The sequence below is a fragment of the Ambystoma mexicanum genome, chromosome 2q (assembly GCF_040938575.1).
Source record: "Ambystoma mexicanum isolate Mex_15411 chromosome 2q, UKY_AmexF1_1, whole genome shotgun sequence".
Classification (NCBI taxonomy): Eukaryota; Metazoa; Chordata; class Amphibia; order Caudata; family Ambystomatidae; genus Ambystoma; species Ambystoma mexicanum.
Genome location: NC_090924.1, coordinates 1492968478 through 1492993372, shown reverse-complemented (window position 1 = coordinate 1492993372; position 24895 = coordinate 1492968478).

Sequence of the window (24895 nt, the reverse complement as noted above, 5' to 3'; positions counted from 1 at the left end):
GTTTGCTGATTTCCTGAATCTCCAGAGCAGTGTACCTTAGTGAGATGCCGCCCTGGCCCTGCATATCTCCATCCCTGCAGCAGCGTTTGCTGATTTCCAGAATCTCCAGAGCAGTGCACCATAGTGAGATGCCGCCTGGCCTTGCATATCTCCATCCCTGCAGCAGCGTTTGCTGATTTCCTGAATCCCCAGAGCAGTGCACCTTAGTGAGATGCCGCCCTGGCCTTGCATATCTCCATCCCTGCAGCAGCGTCTGCTGATTTCCTGAATCCCCAGAGCAGTGCACCTTAGTGAGATGCCGCCCTGGCCTTGCATATATTCATCCCTGCAGCAGCGTTTGCTGATTTCCTGAATCCCCAGAGCAGTGCACCATAGTGAGATGCCCCCCTGGCCTTGCATATCTCCATCCCTGCAGCAGCGTTTGCTGATTTCCTGAATCCCCAGAGCAGTGCACCATAGTGAGATGCACCGCAGACCGTGCATATCTCCATCCCTGCAGCAGCGTTGGCTGATTTCCTGAATCCCCAGAGCAGTGCACCATAGTGAGATGCCACCCTGGCCATGCATATCTCCATCCCTGCAGCAGCGTTCGGTGATTTCCTGAATCCCTAGAGCAGTGCACTATAGTGAGATGCCTCCCTGGCCTTGCATATCTCCATCCCTGCAGCAGCGAATGCTGATTTCCAGAATCTCCAGAGCAGTGCACCATAGTGAGATGCCGCCCTGGCCTTGCATATCTCCATCCCTGTAGCAGCGTTTGCTGATTTCCTGAATCCCCAGAGCAGTGCACCTTAGTGAGATGCCGCCCTGGCCTTGCATATCTCCATCCCTGCAGCAGCGTTTGCTGATTTCCTGAATCCCCAGAGCAGTGCACCTTAGTGAGATGCCGCCCTGGCCTTGCATATCTCCATCCCTGCTGCAGCGTTAGTGAGATGCCGCCATGGCCTTGCATACCTCCATCCGTGCAGCAGCGTTTGTTGATTTCCTGAATCCCCAGAGCAGTGCACCATAGTGAGATGCCGCCCTGGCCTTGCATATCTCCATCCCTGCAGCAGCGTTTGCTGATTTCCTGAATCCCCAGAGCAGTGCACCATAGTGAGATGCCGCCCTGGCCTTGCATATCTCCATCCCTGCAGCAGCGTTTGCTGATTTCTTGAATCCCCAGAGCAGTTTACCTTAGTGAGATGCCGCCCTGGCCTTGCATATCTCCATCCCTGCAGCAGCGTTTGCTGATTTCCAGAATCTCCAGAGCAGTGCAAGATAGTGAGATGCCGCCTGGCCTTGCATATCTCCATCCCTGCAGCAGCGTTTGCTGATTTCCTGAATCCCCAGAGCAATGCACCATAGTGAGATGCCGCCCTGGCCTTGCATATCTCCATCCCTGCAGCAGCGTCTGCTGATTTCCTGAATCCCCAGAGCAGTGCACCTTAGTGAGATGCCGCCCTGGCCTTGCATATATTCATCCCTGCAGCAGCGTTTGCTGATTTCCTGAATCCCCAGAGCAGTGCACCATAGTGAGATGCCCCCCTGGCCTTGCATATCTCCATCCCTGCAGCAGCGTTTGCTGATTTCCTGAATCCCCAGAGCAGTGCACCATAGTGAGATGCACCGCAGACCGTGCATATCTCCATCCCTGCAGCAGCGTTGGCTGATTTCCTGAATCCCCAGAGCAGTGCACCGTAGTGAGATGCCGCCCTGCCGTGCATATATACATCCATGCAGCAGCGTTTGCTGATTTCCTGAATCCCCAGAGAAGTGCACCATAGTGCGATGCCGCCCTGGCTTTGCATATCTCCATCCCTGCAGCAGCATTTGCTGATTTCCTGAATCCCCAGAGCGGTGCACCTTAGTGAGATGCCGCCCTGGCCTTGCATAGCTCCATCCCTGCAGCAGCATTTGCTGATTTCCTGAATCCCCAGAGCGGTGCACCATAGTGAGATGCCACCCTGGCCTTGCACATCTCCATCCCTGCTGCAGCGTTTAGTAATTTCCTGAATCCCAGAGCAGTGCACCATAGTGAGTTGCCGCCCTGGCCTTTCATATCTCCATCCCCGCAGCAGCGTTTAGTGATTTCCTGAACCCCCAGAGCAGTGCACCATAGTGAGATGCACCCCAGGCCTTGCATACCTCCATCCCTGCAGCAGCATTTAGTGATTTCCTGAATCCCCAGAGCGGTGCACCATAGTGAGATGCACCCCAGGCCTTGCATATCTCCATCCCTGCAGCAGCGTTTGCTGATTTCCTGAACCCCGAGAGCAGTGCACCACAGTGATATGCACCCCAGGCATTGCACATCTCCATCCCTGCTGCAGCGTTTGCTGATTTTCTGGATCCCTGAGCAATGCACTATAGTAATATGCCGCCCTGGCCTTGCATATCTCCATCCCTGCTGCAGCGTTTGCTGATTTCCTGAACCCCCAGAGCAGTGCACCATAGTGAGATGCACCCCAGGCCGTGCATATCTCCATCTCTGCAGCAGCGTTCAGTGATTTCCTGAATCCCCAGAGCAGTGCACCATAGTGAGATGCCACCCTGGCCATGCATATCTCCATCCCTGCAGCAGCGTTCGCTGATTTCCTGAATCCCTAGAGCAGTGCACTATAGTGAGATGCCTCCCTGGCCTTGCATATCTCCATCCCTGCAGCAGGGAATGCTGATTTCCAGAATCTCCAGAGCAGTGCACCATAGTGAGATGCCGCCCTGGCCTTGCATATCTCCATCCCTGTAGCAGCGTTTGCTGATTTCCTGAATCCCCAGAGCAGTGCACCTTAGTGAGATGCCGCCCTGGCCTTGCATATCTCCATCCCTGCAGCAGCGTTTGCTGATTTCCTGAATCCCCAGAGCAGTGCACCTTAGTGAGATACCGCCCTGGCCTTGCATATCTCCATCCCTGCTGCAACGTTAGTGAGATGCCGCCATGGCCTTACATACCTCCATCCGTGCAGCAGCGTTTGTTGATTTCCTGAATCCCCAGAGCAGTGCACCATAGTGAGATGCCGCCCTGGCCTTGCATATCTCCATCCCTGCAGCAGCGTTTGCTCATTTCCTGAATCCCCAGAGCAGTGCACCATAGTGAGATGCCGCCCTGGCCTTGCATATCTCCATCCCTGCAGCAGCGTTTGCTGATTTCCTGAATCCCCAGAGCAGTGTACCTTAGTGAGATGCCGCCCTGGCCTTGCATATCTCCATCCCTGCAGCAGCGTTTGCTGATTTCCAGAATCTCCAGAGCAGTGCACCATAGTGAGATGCCGCCTGGCCTTGCATATCTCCATCCCTGCAGCAGCGTTTGCTGATTTCCTGAATCCCCAGAGCAGTGTACCTTAGTGAGATGCCGCCCTGGCCTTGCATATCTCCATCCCTGCAGCAGCGTCTGCTGATTTCCTGAATCCCCAGAGCAGTGCACCTTAGTGAGATGCCGCCCTGGCCTTGCATATATTCATCCCTGCAGCAGCGTTTGCTGATTTCCTGAATCCCCAGAGCAGTGCACCTTAGTGAGATGCCGCCATGGCCTTGCATACCTCCATCCGTGCAGCAGCGTTTGCTGATTTCCTGAATCCCCAGAGCAGTGCACCATAGTGAGATGCCGCCCTGGCCTTGCATATCTCCATCCCCGCAGCAGCGTTTGCTGATTTCCTGAATCCCCAGAGCAGTGCACCTTAGTGAGATGCCGCCCTGGCCTTGCATATCTCCATCCCCGCAGCAGCGTTTGCTGATTTCCTGAATCCCCAGAGCAGTGTACCTTAGTGAGATGCCGCCCTGGCATTGCATATCTCCATCCCCACAGCAGCGTTTGCTGATTTCCTGAATCCCCAGAGCAGTGCCCCATAGTGAGATGCCGCCCTGGCCTTGCATATCTCCATCCCTGCAGCAGCGTTTGCTGATTTCCTGAATCCCCAGAGCAGTGCACCATAGTGAGATGCACCCCAGGCCTTGCATATCTCCAACCCTGCAGCAGCGTTTGCTGATTTCATGAATACCCAGAGCGGTGCACCATAGTGAGATGCCACCCTGGCCTTGCATATCTCCATCCCTGCAGCAGCGTTTGCTGATTTCCTGAACCCCCAGAGCAGTGCACCATAGTGAGATGCACCCCAGGCCGTGCATATCTCCATCCCTGCTGCAGCGTTTAGTGATTTCCTGAATCCCGAGAGCGGTGCACCATAGTCAGATGCACCCCAGGCCGTGCATATCTCCATCCCTGCTGCAGCGTTTAGTGATTTCATGAATACCCAGAGCGGTGCACCATAGTGAGATGCCAGCCTGGCCTTGCACATATCCGTCCCTGCTGCAGCATTTGCTGATTTTCTGAATCCCCCGAGCAGTGCACCATAGTGAGATGCCACCCTGTCCTTGCATATCTCCATCTATGCAGCAGCGTTTGCTGATTTCCTGAATCCCCAGAGCAGCGCACCATAGTGAGATGTCGCCCTGGCCTTCCATATCTCCATCCCTGCAGCAGTGTTTGCTGATTTCCTGAATCCCCAGAGCAGTGCACCATAGTGAGATGCCGCCCTGGCCTTGCATATCTCCATCCCTGCAGCAGCCTTCGCTGATTTCCTGAATCCCCAGAGCAGTGCACCATAGTGAGATGCACCCCAGGCCTTGGATATCTCCATCTCTGCAGCAGCGTTCGCTGATTTCCTGAATCCCCAGAGCAGTGCACCATAGTGAGATGCCGCCAAGGGCCTTGCATATCTCCATCCCTGCAGCAGCGTTTGCTGATTTCTTTAATCCCCAGAGCAGTGCACCATAGTGAGATGCCGCCCTGGCCTTGCATATCTCCATCCCTGCTGCAGCGTTGGCTAATTTTCTGAATCCCCAGAGCAGTGCACCATAGTGAGATGCACCCCAGGCCTTGCATATCTCCATCCCTGCAGCAGCGTTTGCTGATTTCATGAATACCCAGAGCGGTGCACCATAGTGAGATGCCGCCCTGGCCTTGCATATCTCCATCCCTGCAGCAGCGTTTGCTGATTTACAGAATCCCCAGAGCAGTGCACCATAGTGAGATGCCGCCCTGGCCTTGCATATCTCCATCCCTGCAGCAGCGTTTGCTGATTTCCTGAATCCCCAGACCAGTGTACCATAGTGAGATGCCGCCCTGGCCTTGCATATCTCCATCCCTGCAGCAGCGTTTGCTGATTTCCTGAACCCCCCGAGCAGTGCACCATAGTGAGATGCCACCCTGGCCTTGCATATCTCCATCTATGCAGCAGCGTTTGCTGATTTCCTGAATCCCCAGAGCAGTGCACCATAGTGAGATGTCGCCCTGGCCTTCCATATCTCCATCCCTGCAGCAGCGTTTGCTGATTTCCTGAATCCCCAGAGCAGTGCACCATAGTGAGATGCCGCCCTGGCCTTGCATATCTCCATCCCTGCAGCAGCCTTTGTTGATTTCCTGAATCCCCAGAGCAGTGCACCATAGAGAGATGCCGCCCTGGCCTTGCATATCTCCATTCCTGCTGAAGCGTTTGCTGATTTTCTGAATCCCCAGAGCAGTGCACCATAGTGAGATGCAGCCCTGGCCTTGCATATCTCCATCCCTGCAGCAGCGAATGCTGATTTCCTGGATCCCCAGAGCAGTGCACCATAGTGAGATGCCGCCATGGCCTTGCAAATCTCCATCCCTGCAGCAGCGTTTGCAGATTTCCTGAATACCCAGAGCGGTCCACCATAGTGGGATGCCGCCCTGGCCTTGCAAATCTCCATCCCTGCTGCAGCGTTTAGTGATTTCCTGAATACCCAGAGCGGTGCACCATAGTGAGATGCCGCCCTGGCCTTCCATATCTCCATCCCTGCAGCAGCGTTTGCTGATTTACTGAATCCCCAGAGCAGTGCACCATAGTGAGATGCCGCCCTGGCCTTCCATATCTCCATCCCTGCAGCAGCGTTTGCTGATTTACTGAATCCCCAGAGCAGTGCACCATAGTGAGATGCCGCCCTGGTCTTGCATATCTCCATCCCTGCAGCAGCGTTTGGTGATTTCCTGAATACCCAGAGCGGTGCACCAAAGTGAGATGCCGCCCTGGCCTTGCATATTTCCATCTCTGAAGCAGCGTTTACTGATTTCCTGAATCCCCAGAGCAGCGCTCCATAGTGAGATGTCGCCCTGGCCTTCCATATCTCCATCCCTGCAGCAGCGTTTGCTGATTTACTGAATCCCCAGAGCAGTGCACCATAGTGAGATGTCGCCCTGGCCTTCCATATCTCCAACCCTGCAGCAGCGTTTGCTGATTTCCTGAATCACCAGAGCACTACACCATAGTGAGATGCACCCCAGGCCTTGCATATCTCCATCCCTGCAGCAGCGTTTGCTGATTTCCTGAGACCCCAGAGCAGTGCACCAGTGAGATGCTGCCCTGTCTTGCATATCTCCATTCCTGCAGCAGCGTTTGCTGATTTCCTGAATCCCCAGAGCATTGCACCATAGTAAGATGTCGCCCTGGCCTAGCATATCTCCAATCCTGCAGCAACGTTTGCTGATTTCCGAATCCCCAGAGCAGTGCACCATACTGAGATGCCGCCCTTGCCTTGCATATCTCTATCCCTGCAGCAGCGTTTGCTGATTTCCTGAATCCCCACAGCAGTGCACTATAGTGAGATGCCACCCTGGCCTTGCATATCTCCATCCCTGCAGCAGCGTTTGCTGATTTCCTGAATCCCCAGAGCAGTGCACCATAGTGAGATGCACCCCAGGCCTTGCATATCTCCATCCCTGCAGCAGCTTTTGCTGATTTCCTGAGACCCCAGAGCAGTGCACCAGTGAGATGCTGCCCTGTCTTGCATATCTCCATCCCTGCAGCAGCGTTTGCTGATTTCCTGAATCCCCAGAGCAGTGCACCATAGTGAGATGTCGCCCTGGCCTTGCATATCTCCATCCCTGCAGCAGCGTTTGCTGATTTCCTGAATACCCAGAGCAGTGCACCATAGTGAGATGTTGCCCTGGCCTTGCATATCTCCATCCCTGCTGCAGCGTTTGCTGATTTCCTGAATACCCATAGCGTTGAACCATAGTGCGATGCCACCCTGGCCTTGAATATCTCCATCCCTGCAGCAGCGTTTGCTGATTTCCTGAATCCCCAGAGCGGTGCACCATAGTGAGATGCACCACAGGCCTTGCATATCTCTATCCCTGCAGCAGCGTGTGCTGATTTCCTGAGACCCCAGAGCAGTGCACCAGTGAGATGCTGCCGTGTCTTGCATATCTCCATCCCCGCAGCAGCGTTTGCTGCTTTCTTGAATCCCCAGAGCAGCGCACCTTAGTGAGATGCCGCCCTGGCCTTGCATACTTCCATCCCCACAGCAGCGTTTGCTGATTTCTTGAATCCCCAGAGCAGTGCACCCTAGTGAGATGCTGCACTAGCTTTGCATATCTCCATCCATGCAGCAGCGTTTGCTGATTTCCTGAATCCTAAGAGCAGTGCACCATAGTGATAGACCACCCTGGCCTTGCATATTTCCATCCCTGCAGCAGCGTTTGCTGATTTCCTGAATCCCCAGAGCAGTGCACCATAGTGAGATGCACCCCAGGCCCTGCATATCTCCATCCCTGCAGCAGCGTTTGCTGATTTTCTGAGACCCCAGAGGAGTGCACCAGTGAGATGCTGCCCTGTCTTGCATATCTCCATCCCTGCAGCAGCGTTTTCTGATTTCCTGAATCCCCAGAGCAGTGCACCATAGTGAGATGCACCCCAGGCCTTGCATATCTCCATCCCTGCAGCAGCGTTTGCTGATTTCCTGAATCCCCAGAGCAGTGCACCATAGTGAGATGCACCCCAGGCCTTGCATATCTCCATCCCTGCAGCAGCGTTTGCTGATTTCCTGAATCCCCAGAGCAGTGCACCATAGTGAGATGCACCCCAGGCCTTGCATATCTCCATCCCTGCAGCAGCGTTTGCTGATTTCCTGAATCCCCAGAGCAGTGCACCATAGTGAGATGCACCCCAGGCCTTGCATATCTCCATCCCTGCAGCAGCGTTTGCTGATTTCCTGAGACCCCAGAGGAGTGCACCAGTGAGATGCTGCCCTGTCTTGCATATCTCCATCCCTGCAGCAGCGTTTGCTGATTTCCTGAATCCCCAGAGCAGTGCACCATAGTGAGATGCCGTCTTGGCCTTGCATATCCCCATCCCTGCAGCAGCGTTTGCTGATTTCCTGAATACCCAGAGCAGTGCACCATAGTGATATGCCGCCCTGGCCTTGCATATCTCCATCCCTGCTGCAGCGTTTGATGATTTCCTGAATCCCTAGAGCAGTGCACCATAGTGAGATGCACCCCAGGCCTTGCATATCTCCATCCCTGCAGCAGCGTTTAGTGATTTCCTGAATCCCCAGAGCGGTGCACCAAAGTGAGGTGCACCCCAGGCCTTGCTTATCTCCATCCCTGCAGCAGCGTTTGCTGATTTCCTGAACCCCGAGAGCAGTGCACCACAGTGATATGCTGCCCTGGCCTTGCCTATCTCCATTCCTGCAGCAGCGTTTGCTGATTTCCTGAATCCCCAGAGCAGTGCACCATAGTGAGATGCACCCTAGGCTGTGCATATCTCCATCCCTGCAGCAGCGTTTAGTGATTTCCTGAATCCCAGAGCAGTGCACCATAGTGAGATGCTGCTCTGGCATTGCATATCACCATACCTGCAGCAGCGCTTGCTGATTTCCTGAATCCCCAGAGCGGTGCACCATAGTGAGATGCCACCCTGGCCTTGCATATCTCCATCCCTGCAGCAGCGTTTAGTGATTTCCTGAACCCCCAGAGCAGTGCACCATAGTGAGATGCACCCCAGGCCTTGCATATCTCCATCCCTGCAGCAGCGTTTAGTGATTTCCTGAATCCCCAGAGCGGTGCACCATAGTGAGATGCCACCCTGGCCTTGCACATCTCCATCCTTGCTGCAGCGTTTGGTGATTTTCTGCATCCCTGAGCAGTGCACTATAGTGAGATGCCGCCCTGGCCTTGCATATCTACATCCCTGCTGCAGCGTTTGCTGATTTCCAGAATCTCCAGAGCAGTGCACCATAATGAGATGCCGCCCTGGCATTGCATATCTCCATCCCTGCAGCAGAGTTTGCTGATTTCCTGAATCCCCAGAGCAGTGTACCTTAGTGAGATGCCTCCCTGGCCTTGCATATCTCCATCCCTGCAGCAGCGTTTGCTGATTTCCTGAATCCCCAGAGCAGTGCACCATAGTGAGATGCACCCCAGACCGTGCATATCTCCATCCCTGCAGCAGCGTTGGCTGATTTCCTGAATCCCCAGAGCAGTGCACCATAGTGAGATGCCGCCCTGCCGCCTGAATCCCCAGAGAAGTGCACCATAGTGAGATGCCGCCCTGGCCTTGCATATCTCCATCCCAGCAGCAGCATTTGCTGATTTCCTGAATCCCCAGAGCAGTGCACCATAGTGAGATGCCACCCTGGCCTTGCACATCTCCATCCCTGCAGCAGCGTTTAGTGATTTCCTGAATCCCAGAGCAGTGCACCATAGTGAGATGCCGCCCTGGCCTTGCATATCTCCATCCCCGCAGCAGCGTTTAGTGATTTCCTGAATCCCCAGAGCGGTGCACCATAGTGAGATGCCACCCTGGCCTTGCATATCTCCATCCCTGCAGCAGCGTTTGCTGATTTCCTGAATCCCCAGAGCAGGGCACCGTAGTGAGATGCCACCCGGTCCTTGCATATCTCCATCCCTGCAGCAGCGTTTAGTGATTTCCTGAATACCCAGCAGTGCACCATAGTGAGATGCCACCCTGGCCTTGCACATCTCCATCCCTGCAGCAGCGTTTTCTGATTTCCTGAATCCCCAGAGCAGTGCACCATAGTGAGATGCACCCCAGGCCTTGCATATCTCCATCCCTGCAGCAGCGTTTAGTGATTTCCTGAATCCCCAGAGCGGTGCACCATAGTGAGATGCACCCCAGGCCTTGCATATCTCCATCCCTGCAGCAGCGTTTGTTGATTTCCTGAACCCCGAGAGCAGTGCACCACAGTGATATGCTGCCCTGGCCTTGCCTGTCTCCATTCCTGCAGCAGCGTTCGCTGATTTCCTGAATCCCCAGAGCAGTGCACCATAGTGAGATGCCCCCTTGGCCTTGCATATCTCCATCCCTGCAGCAGCGTTTGCTGATTTCATGAACCCCCAGAGCAGTGCACCATAGGGAGATGCACCCCAGGCCTTGCATATTTCCATCCGTGCAGCAGCGTTTGCTGATTTCCTGAATCCCCAGAGCAGTGCACCTTAGTGAGATGCCGCCCTGGCCTTGCATATATTCATCCCTGCAGCAGCGTTTGCTGATTTCCTGAATCCCCAGAGCAGTGCACCTTAGTGAGATGCCGCCATGGCCTTGCATACCTCCATCCGTGCAGCAGCGTTTGCTGATTTCCTGAATCCCCAGAGCAGTGCACCATAGTGAGATGCCGCCCTGGCCTTGCATATCTCCATCCCCGCAGCAGCGTTTGCTGATTTCCTGAATCCCCAGAGCAGTGCACCTTAGTGAGATGCCGCCCTGGCCTTGCATATCTCCATCCCCGCAGCAGCGTTTGCTGATTTCCTGAATCCCCAGAGCAGTGTACCTTAGTGAGATGCCGCCCTGGCATTGCATATCTCCATCCCCACAGCAGCGTTTGCTGATTTCCTGAATCCCCAGAGCAGTGCCCCATAGTGAGATGCCGCCCTGGCCTTGCATATCTCCATCCCTGCAGCAGCGTTTGCTGATTTCCTGAATCCCCAGAGCAGTGCACCATAGTGAGATGCACCCCAGGCCTTGCATATCTCCAACCCTGCAGCAGCGTTTGCTGATTTCATGAATACCCAGAGCGGTGCACCATAGTGAGATGCCACCCTGGCCTTGCATATCTCCATCCCTGCAGCAGCGTTTGCTGATTTCCTGAACCCCCAGAGCAGTGCACCATAGTGAGATGCACCCCAGGCCGTGCATATCTCCATCCCTGCTGCAGCGTTTAGTGATTTCCTGAATCCCGAGAGCGGTGCACCATAGTGAGATGCCAGCCTGGCCTTGCACATATCCGTCCCTGCTGCAGCATTTGCTGATTTTCTGAATCCCCCGAGCAGTGCACCATAGTGAGATGCCACCCTGTCCTTGCATATCTCCATCTATGCAGCAGCGTTTGCTGATTTCCTGAATCCCCAGAGCAGCGCACCATAGTGAGATGTCGCCCTGGCCTTCCATATCTCCATCCCTGCAGCAGTGTTTGCTGATTTCCTGAATCCCCAGAGCAGTGCACCATAGTGAGATGCCGCCCTGGCCTTGCATATCTCCATCCCTGCAGCAGCCTTCGCTGATTTCCTGAATCCCCAGAGCAGTGCACCATAGTGAGATGCACCCCAGGCCTTGGATATCTCCATCTCTGCAGCAGCGTTCGCTGATTTCCTGAATCCCCAGAGCAGTGCACCATAGTGAGATGCCGCCAAGGGCCTTGCATATCTCCATCCCTGCAGCAGCGTTTGCTGATTTCTTTAATCCCCAGAGCAGTGCACCATAGTGAGATGCCGCCCTGGCCTTGCATATCTCCATCCCTGCTGCAGCGTTGGCTAATTTTCTGAATCCCCAGAGCAGTGCACCATAGTGAGATGCACCCCAGGCCTTGCATATCTCCATCCCTGCAGCAGCGTTTGCTGATTTCATGAATACCCAGAGCGGTGCACCATAGTGAGATGCCGCCCTGGCCTTGCATATCTCCATCCCTGCAGCAGCGTTTGCTGATTTACAGAATCCCCAGAGCAGTGCACCATAGTGAGATGCCGCCCTGGCCTTGCATATCTCCATCCCTGCAGCAGCGTTTGCTGATTTCCTGAATCCCCAGACCAGTGTACCATAGTGAGATGCCGCCCTGGCCTTGCATATCTCCATCCCTGCAGCAGCGTTTGCTGATTTCCTGAACCCCCCGAGCAGTGCACCATAGTGAGATGCCACCCTGGCCTTGCATATCTCCATCTATGCAGCAGCGTTTGCTGATTTCCTGAATCCCCAGAGCAGTGCACCATAGTGAGATGTCGCCCTGGCCTTCCATATCTCCATCCCTGCAGCAGCGTTTGCTGATTTCCTGAATCCCCAGAGCAGTGCACCATAGTGAGATGCCGCCCTGGCCTTGCATATCTCCATCCCTGCAGCAGCCTTTGTTGATTTCCTGAATCCCCAGAGCAGTGCACCATAGAGAGATGCCGCCCTGGCCTTGCATATCTCCATTCCTGCTGAAGCGTTTGCTGATTTTCTGAATCCCCAGAGCAGTGCACCATAGTGAGATGCAGCCCTGGCCTTGCATATCTCCATCCCTGCAGCAGCGAATGCTGATTTCCTGGATCCCCAGAGCAGTGCACCATAGTGAGATGCCGCCATGGCCTTGCAAATCTCCATCCCTGCAGCAGCGTTTGCAGATTTCCTGAATACCCAGAGCGGTCCACCATAGTGGGATGCCGCCCTGGCCTTGCAAATCTCCATCCCTGCTGCAGCGTTTAGTGATTTCCTGAATACCCAGAGCGGTGCACCATAGTGAGATGCCGCCCTGGCCTTCCATATCTCCATCCCTGCAGCAGCGTTTGCTGATTTACTGAATCCCCAGAGCAGTGCACCATAGTGAGATGCCGCCCTGGCCTTCCATATCTCCATCCCTGCAGCAGCGTTTGCTGATTTACTGAATCCCCAGAGCAGTGCACCATAGTGAGATGCCGCCCTGGTCTTGCATATCTCCATCCCTGCAGCAGCGTTTGGTGATTTCCTGAATACCCAGAGCGGTGCACCAAAGTGAGATGCCGCCCTGGCCTTGCATATTTCCATCTCTGAAGCAGCGTTTACTGATTTCCTGAATCCCCAGAGCAGCGCTCCATAGTGAGATGTCGCCCTGGCCTTCCATATCTCCATCCCTGCAGCAGCGTTTGCTGATTTACTGAATCCCCAGAGCAGTGCACCATAGTGAGATGTCGCCCTGGCCTTCCATATCTCCAACCCTGCAGCAGCGTTTGCTGATTTCCTGAATCACCAGAGCACTACACCATAGTGAGATGCACCCCAGGCCTTGCATATCTCCATCCCTGCAGCAGCGTTTGCTGATTTCCTGAGACCCCAGAGCAGTGCACCAGTGAGATGCTGCCCTGTCTTGCATATCTCCATTCCTGCAGCAGCGTTTGCTGATTTCCTGAATCCCCAGAGCATTGCACCATAGTAAGATGTCGCCCTGGCCTAGCATATCTCCAATCCTGCAGCAACGTTTGCTGATTTCCGAATCCCCAGAGCAGTGCACCATACTGAGATGCCGCCCTTGCCTTGCATATCTCTATCCCTGCAGCAGCGTTTGCTGATTTCCTGAATCCCCACAGCAGTGCACTATAGTGAGATGCCACCCTGGCCTTGCATATCTCCATCCCTGCAGCAGCGTTTGCTGATTTCCTGAATCCCCAGAGCAGTGCACCATAGTGAGATGCACCCCAGGCCTTGCATATCTCCATCCCTGCAGCAGCTTTTGCTGATTTCCTGAGACCCCAGAGCAGTGCACCAGTGAGATGCTGCCCTGTCTTGCATATCTCCATCCCTGCAGCAGCGTTTGCTGATTTCCTGAATCCCCAGAGCAGTGCACCATAGTGAGATGTCGCCCTGGCCTTGCATATCTCCATCCCTGCAGCAGCGTTTGCTGATTTCCTGAATACCCAGAGCAGTGCACCATAGTGAGATGTTGCCCTGGCCTTGCATATCTCCATCCCTGCTGCAGCGTTTGCTGATTTCCTGAATACCCATAGCGTTGAACCATAGTGCGATGCCACCCTGGCCTTGAATATCTCCATCCCTGCAGCAGCGTTTGCTGATTTCCTGAATCCCCAGAGCGGTGCACCATAGTGAGATGCACCACAGGCCTTGCATATCTCTATCCCTGCAGCAGCGTGTGCTGATTTCCTGAGACCCCAGAGCAGTGCACCAGTGAGATGCTGCCGTGTCTTGCATATCTCCATCCCCGCAGCAGCGTTTGCTGCTTTCTTGAATCCCCAGAGCAGCGCACCTTAGTGAGATGCCGCCCTGGCCTTGCATACTTCCATCCCCACAGCAGCGTTTGCTGATTTCTTGAATCCCCAGAGCAGTGCACCCTAGTGAGATGCTGCACTAGCTTTGCATATCTCCATCCATGCAGCAGCGTTTGCTGATTTCCTGAATCCTAAGAGCAGTGCACCATAGTGATAGACCACCCTGGCCTTGCATATCTCCATCCCTGCAGCAGCGTTTGCTGATTTCCTGAATCCCCAGAGCAGTGCACCATAGTGAGATGCACCCCAGGCCCTGCATATCTCCATCCCTGCAGCAGCGTTTGCTGATTTCCTGAGACCCCAGAGGAGTGCACCAGTGAGATGCTGCCCTGTCTTGCATATCTCCATCCCTGCAGCAGCGTTTTCTGATTTCCTGAATCCCCAGAGCAGTGCACCATAGTGAGATGCACCCCAGGCCTTGCATATCTCCATCCCTGCAGCAGCGTTTGCTGATTTCCTGAATCCCCAGAGCAGTGCACCATAGTGAGATGCACCCCAGGCCTTGCATATCTCCATCCCTGCAGCAGCGTTTGCTGATTTCCTGAATCCCCAGAGCAGTGCACCATAGTGAGATGCACCCCAGGCCTTGCATATCTCCATCCCTGCAGCAGCGTTTGCTGATTTCCTGAATCCCCAGAGCAGTGCACCATAGTGAGATGCACCCCAGGCCTTGCATATCTCCATCCCTGCAGCAGCGTTTGCTGATTTCCTGAGACCCCAGAGGAGTGCACCAGTGAGATGCTGCCCTGTCTTGCATATCTCCATCCCTGCAGCAGCGTTTGCTGATTTCCTGAATCCCCAGAGCAGTGCACCATAGTGAGATGCCGTCTTGGCCTTGCATATCCCCATCCCTGCAGCAGCGTTTGCTGATTTCCTGAATACCCAGAGCAGTGCACCATAGTGATATGCCGCCCTGGCCTTGCATATCTCCATCCCTGCTGCAGCGTTTGATGATTTCCTGAATCCCTAGAGCAGTGCACCATAGTGAGATGCACCCCAGGCCTTGCATATCTCCATCCCTGCAGCAGCGTTTAGTGATTTCCTGAATCCCCAGAGCGGTGCACCAAAGTGAGGTGCACCCCAGGCCTTGCTTATCTCCATCCCTGCAGCAGCGTTTGCTGATTTCCTGAACCCCGAGAGCAGTGCACCACAGTGATATGCTGCCCTGGCCTTGCCTATCTCCATTCCTGCAGCAGCGTTTGCTGATTTCCTGAATCCCCAGAGCAGTGCACCATAGTGAGATGCACCCTAGGCTGTGCATATCTCCATCCCTGCAGCAGCGTTTAGTGATTTCCTGAATCCCCAGAGCAGTGCACCATAGTGAGATGCCAGCCTGGCCTTGCACATCTCCATCCCTGCTGCAGCGTTTAGTGATTTCCTGAATCCCAGAGCAGTGCACCATAGTGAGATGCTGCTCTGGCATTGCATATCACCATACCTGCAGCAGCGCTTGCTGATTTCCTGAATCCCCAGAGCGGTGCACCATAGTGAGATGCCACCCTGGCCTTGCATATCTCCATCCCTGCAGCAGCGTTTAGTGATTTCCTGAACCCCCAGAGCAGTGCACCATAGTGAGATGCACCCCAGGCCTTGCATATCTCCATCCCTGCAGCAGCGTTTAGTGATTTCCTGAATCCCCAGAGCGGTGCACCATAGTGAGATGCCACCCTGGCCTTGCACATCTCCATCCTTGCTGCAGCGTTTGGTGATTTTCTGCATCCCTGAGCAGTGCACTATAGTGAGATGCCGCCCTGGCCTTCCATATCTCCATCCCTGCAGCAGCGTTTGCTGATTTACTGAATCCCCAGAGCAGTGCACCATAGTGAGATGCCGCCCTGGCCTTCCATATCTCCATCCCTGCAGCAGCGTTTGCTGATTTACTGAATCCCCAGAGCAGTGCACCATAGTGAGATGCCGCCCTGGTCTTGCATATCTCCATCCCTGCAGCAGCGTTTGGTGATTTCCTGAATACCCAGAGCGGTGCACCAAAGTGAGATGCCGCCCTGGCCTTGCATATTTCCATCTCTGAAGCAGCGTTTACTGATTTCCTGAATCCCCAGAGCAGCGCTCCATAGTGAGATGTCGCCCTGGCCTTCCATATCTCCATCCCTGCAGCAGCGTTTGCTGATTTACTGAATCCCCAGAGCAGTGCACCATAGTGAGATGTCGCCCTGGCCTTCCATATCTCCAACCCTGCAGCAGCGTTTGCTGATTTCCTGAATCACCAGAGCACTACACCATAGTGAGATGCACCCCAGGCCTTGCATATCTCCATCCCTGCAGCAGCGTTTGCTGATTTCCTGAGACCCCAGAGCAGTGCACCAGTGAGATGCTGCCCTGTCTTGCATATCTCCATTCCTGCAGCAGCGTTTGCTGATTTCCTGAATCCCCAGAGCATTGCACCATAGTAAGATGTCGCCCTGGCCTAGCATATCTCCAATCCTGCAGCAACGTTTGCTGATTTCCGAATCCCCAGAGCAGTGCACCATACTGAGATGCCGCCCTTGCCTTGCATATCTCTATCCCTGCAGCAGCGTTTGCTGATTTCCTGAATCCCCACAGCAGTGCACTATAGTGAGATGCCACCCTGGCCTTGCATATCTCCATCCCTGCAGCAGCGTTTGCTGATTTCCTGAATCCCCAGAGCAGTGCACCATAGTGAGATGCACCCCAGGCCTTGCATATCTCCATCCCTGCAGCAGCTTTTGCTGATTTCCTGAGACCCCAGAGCAGTGCACCAGTGAGATGCTGCCCTGTCTTGCATATCTCCATCCCTGCAGCAGCGTTTGCTGATTTCCTGAATCCCCAGAGCAGTGCACCATAGTGAGATGTCGCCCTGGCCTTGCATATCTCCATCCCTGCAGCAGCGTTTGCTGATTTCCTGAATACCCAGAGCAGTGCACCATAGTGAGATGTTGCCCTGGCCTTGCATATCTCCATCCCTGCTGCAGCGTTTGCTGATTTCCTGAATACCCATAGCGTTGAACCATAGTGCGATGCCACCCTGGCCTTGAATATCTCCATCCCTGCAGCAGCGTTTGCTGATTTCCTGAATCCCCAGAGCGGTGCACCATAGTGAGATGCACCACAGGCCTTGCATATCTCTATCCCTGCAGCAGCGTGTGCTGATTTCCTGAGACCCCAGAGCAGTGCACCAGTGAGATGCTGCCGTGTCTTGCATATCTCCATCCCCGCAGCAGCGTTTGCTGCTTTCTTGAATCCCCAGAGCAGCGCACCTTAGTGAGATGCCGCCCTGGCCTTGCATACTTCCATCCCCACAGCAGCGTTTGCTGATTTCTTGAATCCCCAGAGCAGTGCACCCTAGTGAGATGCTGCACTAGCTTTGCATATCTCCATCCATGCAGCAGCGTTTGCTGATTTCCTGAATCCTAAGAGCAGTGCACCATAGTGATAGACCACCCTGGCCTTGCATATCTCCATCCCTGCAGCAGCGTTTGCTGATTTCCTGAATCCCCAGAGCAGTGCACCATAGTGAGATGCACCCCAGGCCCTGCATATCTCCATCCCTGCAGCAGCGTTTGCTGATTTCCTGAGACCCCAGAGGAGTGCACCAGTGAGATGCTGCCCTGTCTTGCATATCTCCATCCCTGCAGCAGCGTTTTCTGATTTCCTGAATCCCCAGAGCAGTGCACCATAGTGAGATGCACCCCAGGCCTTGCATATCTCCATCCCTGCAGCAGCGTTTGCTGATTTCCTGAATCCCCAGAGCAGTGCACCATAGTGAGATGCACCCCAGGCCTTGCATATCTCCATCCCTGCAGCAGCGTTTGCTGATTTCCTGAATCCCCAGAGCAGTGCACCATAGTGAGATGCACCCCAGGCCTTGCATATCTCCATCCCTGCAGCAGCGTTTGCTGATTTCCTGAATCCCCAGAGCAGTGCACCATAGTGAGATGCACCCCAGGCCTTGCATATCTCCATCCCTGCAGCAGCGTTTGCTGATTTCCTGAGACCCCAGAGGAGTGCACCAGTGAGATGCTGCCCTGTCTTGCATATCTCCATCCCTGCAGCAGCGTTTGCTGATTTCCTGAATCCCCAGAGCAGTGCACCATAGTGAGATGCCGTCTTGGCCTTGCATATCCCCATCCCTGCAGCAGCGTTTGCTGATTTCCTGAATACCCAGAGCAGTGCACCATAGTGATATGCCGCCCTGGCCTTGCATATCTCCATCCCTGCTGCAGCGTTTGATGATTTCCTGAATCCCTAGAGCAGTGCACCATAGTGAGATGCACCCCAGGCCTTGCATATCTCCATCCCTGCAGCAGCGTTTAGTGATTTCCTGAATCCCCAGAGCGGTGCACCAAAGTGAGGTGCACCCCAGGCCTTGCTTATCTCCATCCCTGCAGCAGCGTTTGCTGATTTCCTGAACCCCGAGAGCAGTGCACCACAGTGATATGCTGCCCTGGCCTTGCCTATCTCCATTCCTGCAGCAGCGTTTGCTGATTTCCTGAATCCCCAGAGCAGTGCACCATAGTGAGATGCACCCTAGGCTGTGCATATCTCCATCCCTGCAGCAGCGTTTAGTGATTTCCTGAATCCCCAGAGCAGTGCACCATAGTGAGATGCCAGCCTGGCCTTGCACATCTCCATCCCTGCTGCAGCGTTTAGTGATTTCCTGAATCCCAGAGCAGTGCACCATAGTGAGATGCTGCTCTGGCATTGCATATCACCATACCTGCAGCAGCGCTTGCTGATTTCCTGAATCCCCAGAGCGGTGCACCATAGTGAGATGCCACCCTGGCCTTGCATATCTCCATCCCTGCAGCAGCGTTTAGTGATTTCCTGAACCCCCAGAGCAGTGCACCATAGTGAGATGCACCCCAGGCCTTGCATATCTCCATCCCTGCAGCAGCGTTTAGTGATTTCCTGAATCCCCAGAGCGGTGCACCATAGTGAGATGCCACCCTGGCCTTGCACATCTCCATCCTTGCTGCAGCGTTTGGTGATTTTCTGCATCCCTGAGCAGTGCACTATAGTGAGATGCCGCCCTGGCCTTGCATATCTACATCCCTGCTGCAGCGTTTGCTGATTTCCAGAATCTCCAGAGCAGTGCACCATAATGAGATGCCGCCCTGGCATTGCATATCTCCATCCCTGCAGCAGAGTTTGCTGATTTCCTGAATCCCCAGAGCAGTGTACCTTAGTGAGATGCCTCCCTGGCCTTGCATATCTCCATCCCTGCAGCAGCGTTTGCTGATTTCCTGAATCCCCAGAGCAGTGCACCATAGTGAGATGCACCCCAGACCGTGCATATCTCCATCCCTGCAGCAGCGTTGGCTGATTTCCTGAATCCCCAGAGCAGTGCACCATAGTGAGATGCCGCCCTGCCGCCTGAATCCCCAGAGAAGTGCACCATAGTGAGATGCCGCCCTGGCCTTGCATATCTCCATCCCAGCAGCAGCATTTGCTGATTTCCTGAATCCCCAGAGCAGTGCACCATAGTGAGATGCCACCCTGGCCTTGCACATCTCCATCCCTGCAGCAGCGTTTAGTGATTTCCTGAATCCCAGAGCAGTGCACCATAGTGAGATGCCGCCCTGGCCTTGCATATCTCCATCCCCGCAGCAGCGTTTAGTGATTTCCTGAATCCCCAGAGCGGTGCACCATAGTGAGATGCCACCCTGGCCTTGCATATCTCCATCCCTGCAGCAGCGTTTGCTGATTTCCTGAATCCCCAGAGCAGGGCACCGTAGTGAGATGCCACCCGGTCCTTGCATATCTCCATCCCTGCAGCAGCGTTTAGTGATTTCCTGAATACCCAGCAGTGCACCATAGTGAGATGCCACCCTGGCCTTGCACATCTCCATCCCTGCAGCAGCGTTTTCTGATTTCCTGAATCCCCAGAGCAGTGCACCATAGTGAGATGCACCCCAGGCCTTGCATATCTCCATCCCTGCAGCAGCGTTTAGTGATTTCCTGAATCCCCAGAGCGGTGCACCATAGTGAGATGCACCCCAGGCCTTGCATATCTCCATCCCTGCAGCAGCGTTTGTTGATTTCCTGAACCCCGAGAGCAGTGCACCACAGTGATATGCTGCCCTGGCCTTGCCTGTCTCCATTCCTGCAGCAGCGTTCGCTGATTTCCTGAATCCCCAGAGCAGTGCACCATAGTGAGATGCCCCCTTGGCCTTGCATATCTCCATCCCTGCAGCAGCGTTTGCTGATTTCATGAACCCCCAGAGCAGTGCACCATAGGGAGATGCACCCCAGGCCTTGCATATTTCCATCCGTGCAGCAGCGTTTGCTGATTTCATGAATCCCCAGAGCAGTGCACCATAGTGAGATGCCGCCCTGGCCTTGCATATCTCCATCCATGCAGCAGCGTTTGCTGATTTCATGAATACCCAGAGCAGTGCCCCATAGTGAGATGCCGCCCTGGCCTTACATATCTCCATCCCTGCAGCAGCGTTTAGTGATTTCCTGAACCCCCAGAGCAGTGCACCATAGTGAGATGCACCCCAGGCCTTGCATTTCTCCATCCCTGCAGCAGCGTTTAGTGATTTCCTGAATCCCTAGAGCGGTGCACCATAGTGAGATGACACCCTGGCCTTGCACATCACCATCCCTGCTGCAGTGTTTGCTCATTTTCTGGATCCCTGAGCAGTGCACTATAGTGATATGCCTCCCTGGCCTTGCATATCTCCATCCCTGCAGCAGCGTCTGCTGATTTCCAGATTCTCCAGAGCAGTGCACCATAGTGAGATGCCTCCCTGGCCTTGCATATCTCCAACCCTGTAGCAGCGTTTGCTGATTTCCTGAATCCCCAGAGCAGTGCACTATAGTGAGATGCCTCCCTGGCCTTGCATATCTCCATCCCTGCAGCAGCGTCTGCTGATTTCCAGAATCTCCAGAGCAGTGCACCATAGTGAGATGCCGCCCTGGCCTTGCATATCTCCATCCCTGTAGCAGCGTCTGCTGATTTCCTGAATCCCCAGAGCAGTGCACCTTAGTGAGATGCAGCCCTGGCCTTGCGTATCTCCATCCCTGCAGCAGCGTTTGCTGATTTCCTGAATCCCCAGAGCAGTGCACCTTAGTGAGATGCCGCCCTGGCCTTGCATATATCCATCCCTGCAGCAGTGTTTGCTGATTTCCTGAATCCCCAGAGCAGTGCACCTTAGTGAGATGCCGCCATGGCCTTGCATACCTCCATCCGTGCAGCAGCGTTTGCTGATTTCCTGAATCCCCAGAGCAGTGCACCTTAGTGAGATGCCGCCCGGGCCTTGCATATCTCCATCCCTGCAGCAGCGTTCGCTGATTTCCTGAATCCCCAGAGAAGTGCACCTTAGTGAGATGCCGCCATGGCCTTGCATACCTCCATCCGTGCAGCAGCGTTTGTTGATTTCCTGAATCCCCAGAGCAGTGCACCATAATGAGATGCCGCCCTGGACTTGCATATCTCCATCCCTGCAGCAGCGTTTGCTGATTTCCTGAATCCCCAGAGCAGTGTACCTTAGTGAGATGCCGCCCTGGCCTTGCATATCTCCATCCCTGCAGCAGCGTTTGCTGATTTCTTGAATCCCCAGAGCGGCGTACCTTAGTGAGATGCCGCCCTGGCCTTGCATATCTCCATCCCTGCTGCAGCGTTTGCTGATTTCCTGAATCCCCAGAGCAGTGCACCATAGTGAGATGCACCCCAGACCGTGCATATCTCCATCCCCGCAGCAGCGTTTGCTGATTTCCTGAATCCCCAGAGCAGTGCACCATAGTGAGAGACAGCCTTGGCCTTGCATATCTCCATCCCTGCAGCAGCGTTTGCTGATTTCCAGAATCTCCAGAGCAGTGCACCATAGTGAGATGCCGCCCTGGCATTGCATATCTCCATTCCTGCAGCAGCGTTTGCTGATTTCCTGAATCCCCAGAGAAGTGCACCATTGTGAGATGCCGCCCTGGCCTTGCAAATCTCCATACTTGCTGCAGCGTTTGGTGATTTTCTGCATCCCTGAGCAGTGCACTATAGTGAGATGCCGCCCTGGCCTTGCATATCTCCTTCCCTGTTGTAGCGTTTGCTGATTTCCTGAATCCCCAGAGCAGTGCACCATAGTGAGATGCCGCCCTGGCCTTGCATATCTACATCCCTGCTGCAGCGTTTGCTGATTTCCAGAATCTCCAGAGCAGTGTACCATAATGAGATGCCGCCCTGGCATTGCATATCTCCATCCCTGCAGCAGAGTTGGCTGATTTCCTGAATCCCCAGAGCAGTGTACCTTAGTGAGATGCCGCCCTGGCCTTGCATATCTCCATCCCTGCAGCAGCGTTTGCTGATTTCCTGAATCCCCAGAGCAGTGCACCATAGTGAGATGCACCCCAGACCGTGCATATCTCCATCCCTGCAGCAGCGTTGGCTGATTTCCTGAATCCCCAGAGCAGTGCACCATAGTGAGATGCCGCCCTGCCGCCTGAATCCCCAGAGAAGTGCACCATAGTGAGATGCCGCCCTGGCTTTGCATATCTCCATCCCTGCAGCAGCGTTTAGTGATTTCCTGAATCCCCAGAGCGGTGCACCATAGTGAGATGCCACCCTGGCCTTGCATATCTCCATCCCCGCAGCAGCGTTTGCTGATTTCCTGAATCCCCAGAGCAGTGTACCTTAGTGAGATGCCGCCCTGGCCTTGCACATCTCCATCCCTGCAGCAGCGTTTAGTGATTTCCTGAATCCCAGAGCAGTGCACCATAGTGAGATGCCGCCCTGGCCTTGCATATCTCCATCCCCGCAGCAGCGTTTAGTGATTTCCTGAATCCCCAGAGCGGTGCACCATAGTGAGATGCCACCCTGGCCTTGCATATCTCCATCCCTGCAGCAGCGTTTATTGATTTCCTGAACCCCCAGAGCAGTGCACCATAGTGAGATGCACCCCAGGCCTTGCATATCTCCATCCCTGCAGCAGCGTTTAGTGATTTCCTGAATCCCCAGAGCGGTGCACCATAGTGAGATGCACCCCAGGCCTTGCATATCTCCATCCCTGCAGCAGCGTTTGTTGATTTCCTGAACCCCGAGAGCAGTGCACCACAGTGAGATGCCGCCTTGGCCTTGCATATCTCCATCCCTGCAGCAGCGTTTGCTGATTTCATGAACCCCCAGAGCAGTGCACCATAGGGAGATGCACCCCAGGCCTTGCATATTTCCATCCGTGCAGCAGCGTTTGCTGATTTCATGAATCCCCAGAGCAGTGCACCATAGTGAGATGCCGCCCTGGCCTTGCATATCTCCATCCGTGCAGCAGCGTTTGCTGATTTCATGAATACCCAGAGCAGTGCCCCATAGTGAGATGCCGCCCTGGCCTTACATATCTCCATCCCTGCAGCAGCTTTTAGTGATTTCCTGAACCCCCAGAGCAGTGCACCATAGTGAGATGTACCCCAGGCCTTGCATTTCTCCATCCCTGCAGCAGCGTTTAGTGATTTCCTGAATCCCTAGAGCGGTGCACCATAGTGAGATGACACCCTGGCCTTGCACATCACCATCCCTGCTGCAGCGTTTGCTCATTTTCTGGATCCCTGAGCAGTGCACTATAGGGATATGCCTCCCTGGCCTTGCATATCTCCATCCCTGCAGCAGCGTCTGCTGATTTCCAGATTCTCCAGAGCAGTGCACCATAGTGAGATGCCTCCCTGGCCTTGCATATCTCCATCCCTGCAGCAGCGTTTGCTGATTTCCTGAATCCCCAGAGCAGTGCACTATAGTGAGATGCCTCCCTGGCCTTGCATATCTCCATCCATGCAGCAGCGTCTGCTGATTTCCAGAATCTCCAGAGCAGTGCACCATAGTGAGATGCCGCCCTGGCCTTGCATATCTCCATCCCTGTAGCAGCGTTTGCTGATTTCCTGAATCCCCAGAGCAGTGCACCTTAGTGAGATGCCGCCCTGGCCTTGCATATCTCCATCCCTGCAGCAGCGTTTGCTGATTTCCTGAATCCCCAGAGCAGTGCACCTTAGTGAGATGCCGCCCTGGCCTTGCATACCTCCATCCCTGCAGCAGCGTTAGCTGATTTCCTGAATCCCCAGAGCAGTGCACCTTAGTGAGATGCCGCCATGGCCTTGCATACCTCCATCCGTTAAGCAGCGTTTGCTGATTTCATGAATCCCCAGAGCAGTGCACCATAGTGAGATGCCACCCTGGCCTTGCATATCTCCATCCATGCAGCAGCGTTTGCTGATTTCATGAATACCCAGAGCAGTGCCCCATAGTGAGATGCCGCCCTGGCCTTACATATCTCCATCCCTGCAGCAGCGTTTAGTGATTTCCTGAACCCCCAGAGCAGTGCACCATAGTGAGATGCACCCCAGGCCTTGCATTTCTCCATCCCTGCAGCAGCGTTTAGTGATTTCCTGAATCCCTAGAGCGGTGCACCATAGTGAGATGACACCCTGGCCTTGCACATCACCATCCCTGCTGCAGTGTTTGCTCATTTTCTGGATCCCTGAGCAGTGCACTATAGTGATATGCCTCCCTGGCCTTGCACATCTCCATCCCTGCAGCAGCGTCTGCTGATTTCCAGATTCTCCAGAGCAGTGCACCATAGTGAGATGCCTCCCTGGCCTTGCATATCTCCATCCCTGTAGCAGCGTTTGCTGATTTCCTGAATCCCCAGAGCAGTGCACTATAGTGAGATGCCTCCCTGGCCTTGCATATCTCCATCCCTGCAGCAGCGTCTGCTGATTTCCAGAATCTCCAGAGCAGTGCACCATAGTGAGATGCCGCCCTGGCCTTGCATATCTCCATCCCTGTAGCAGCGTCTGCTGATTTCCTGAATCCCCAGAGCAGTGCACCTTAGTGAGATGCAGCCCTGGCCTTGCGTATCTCCATCCCTGCAGCAGCGTTTGCTGATTTCCTGAATCCCCAGAGCAGTG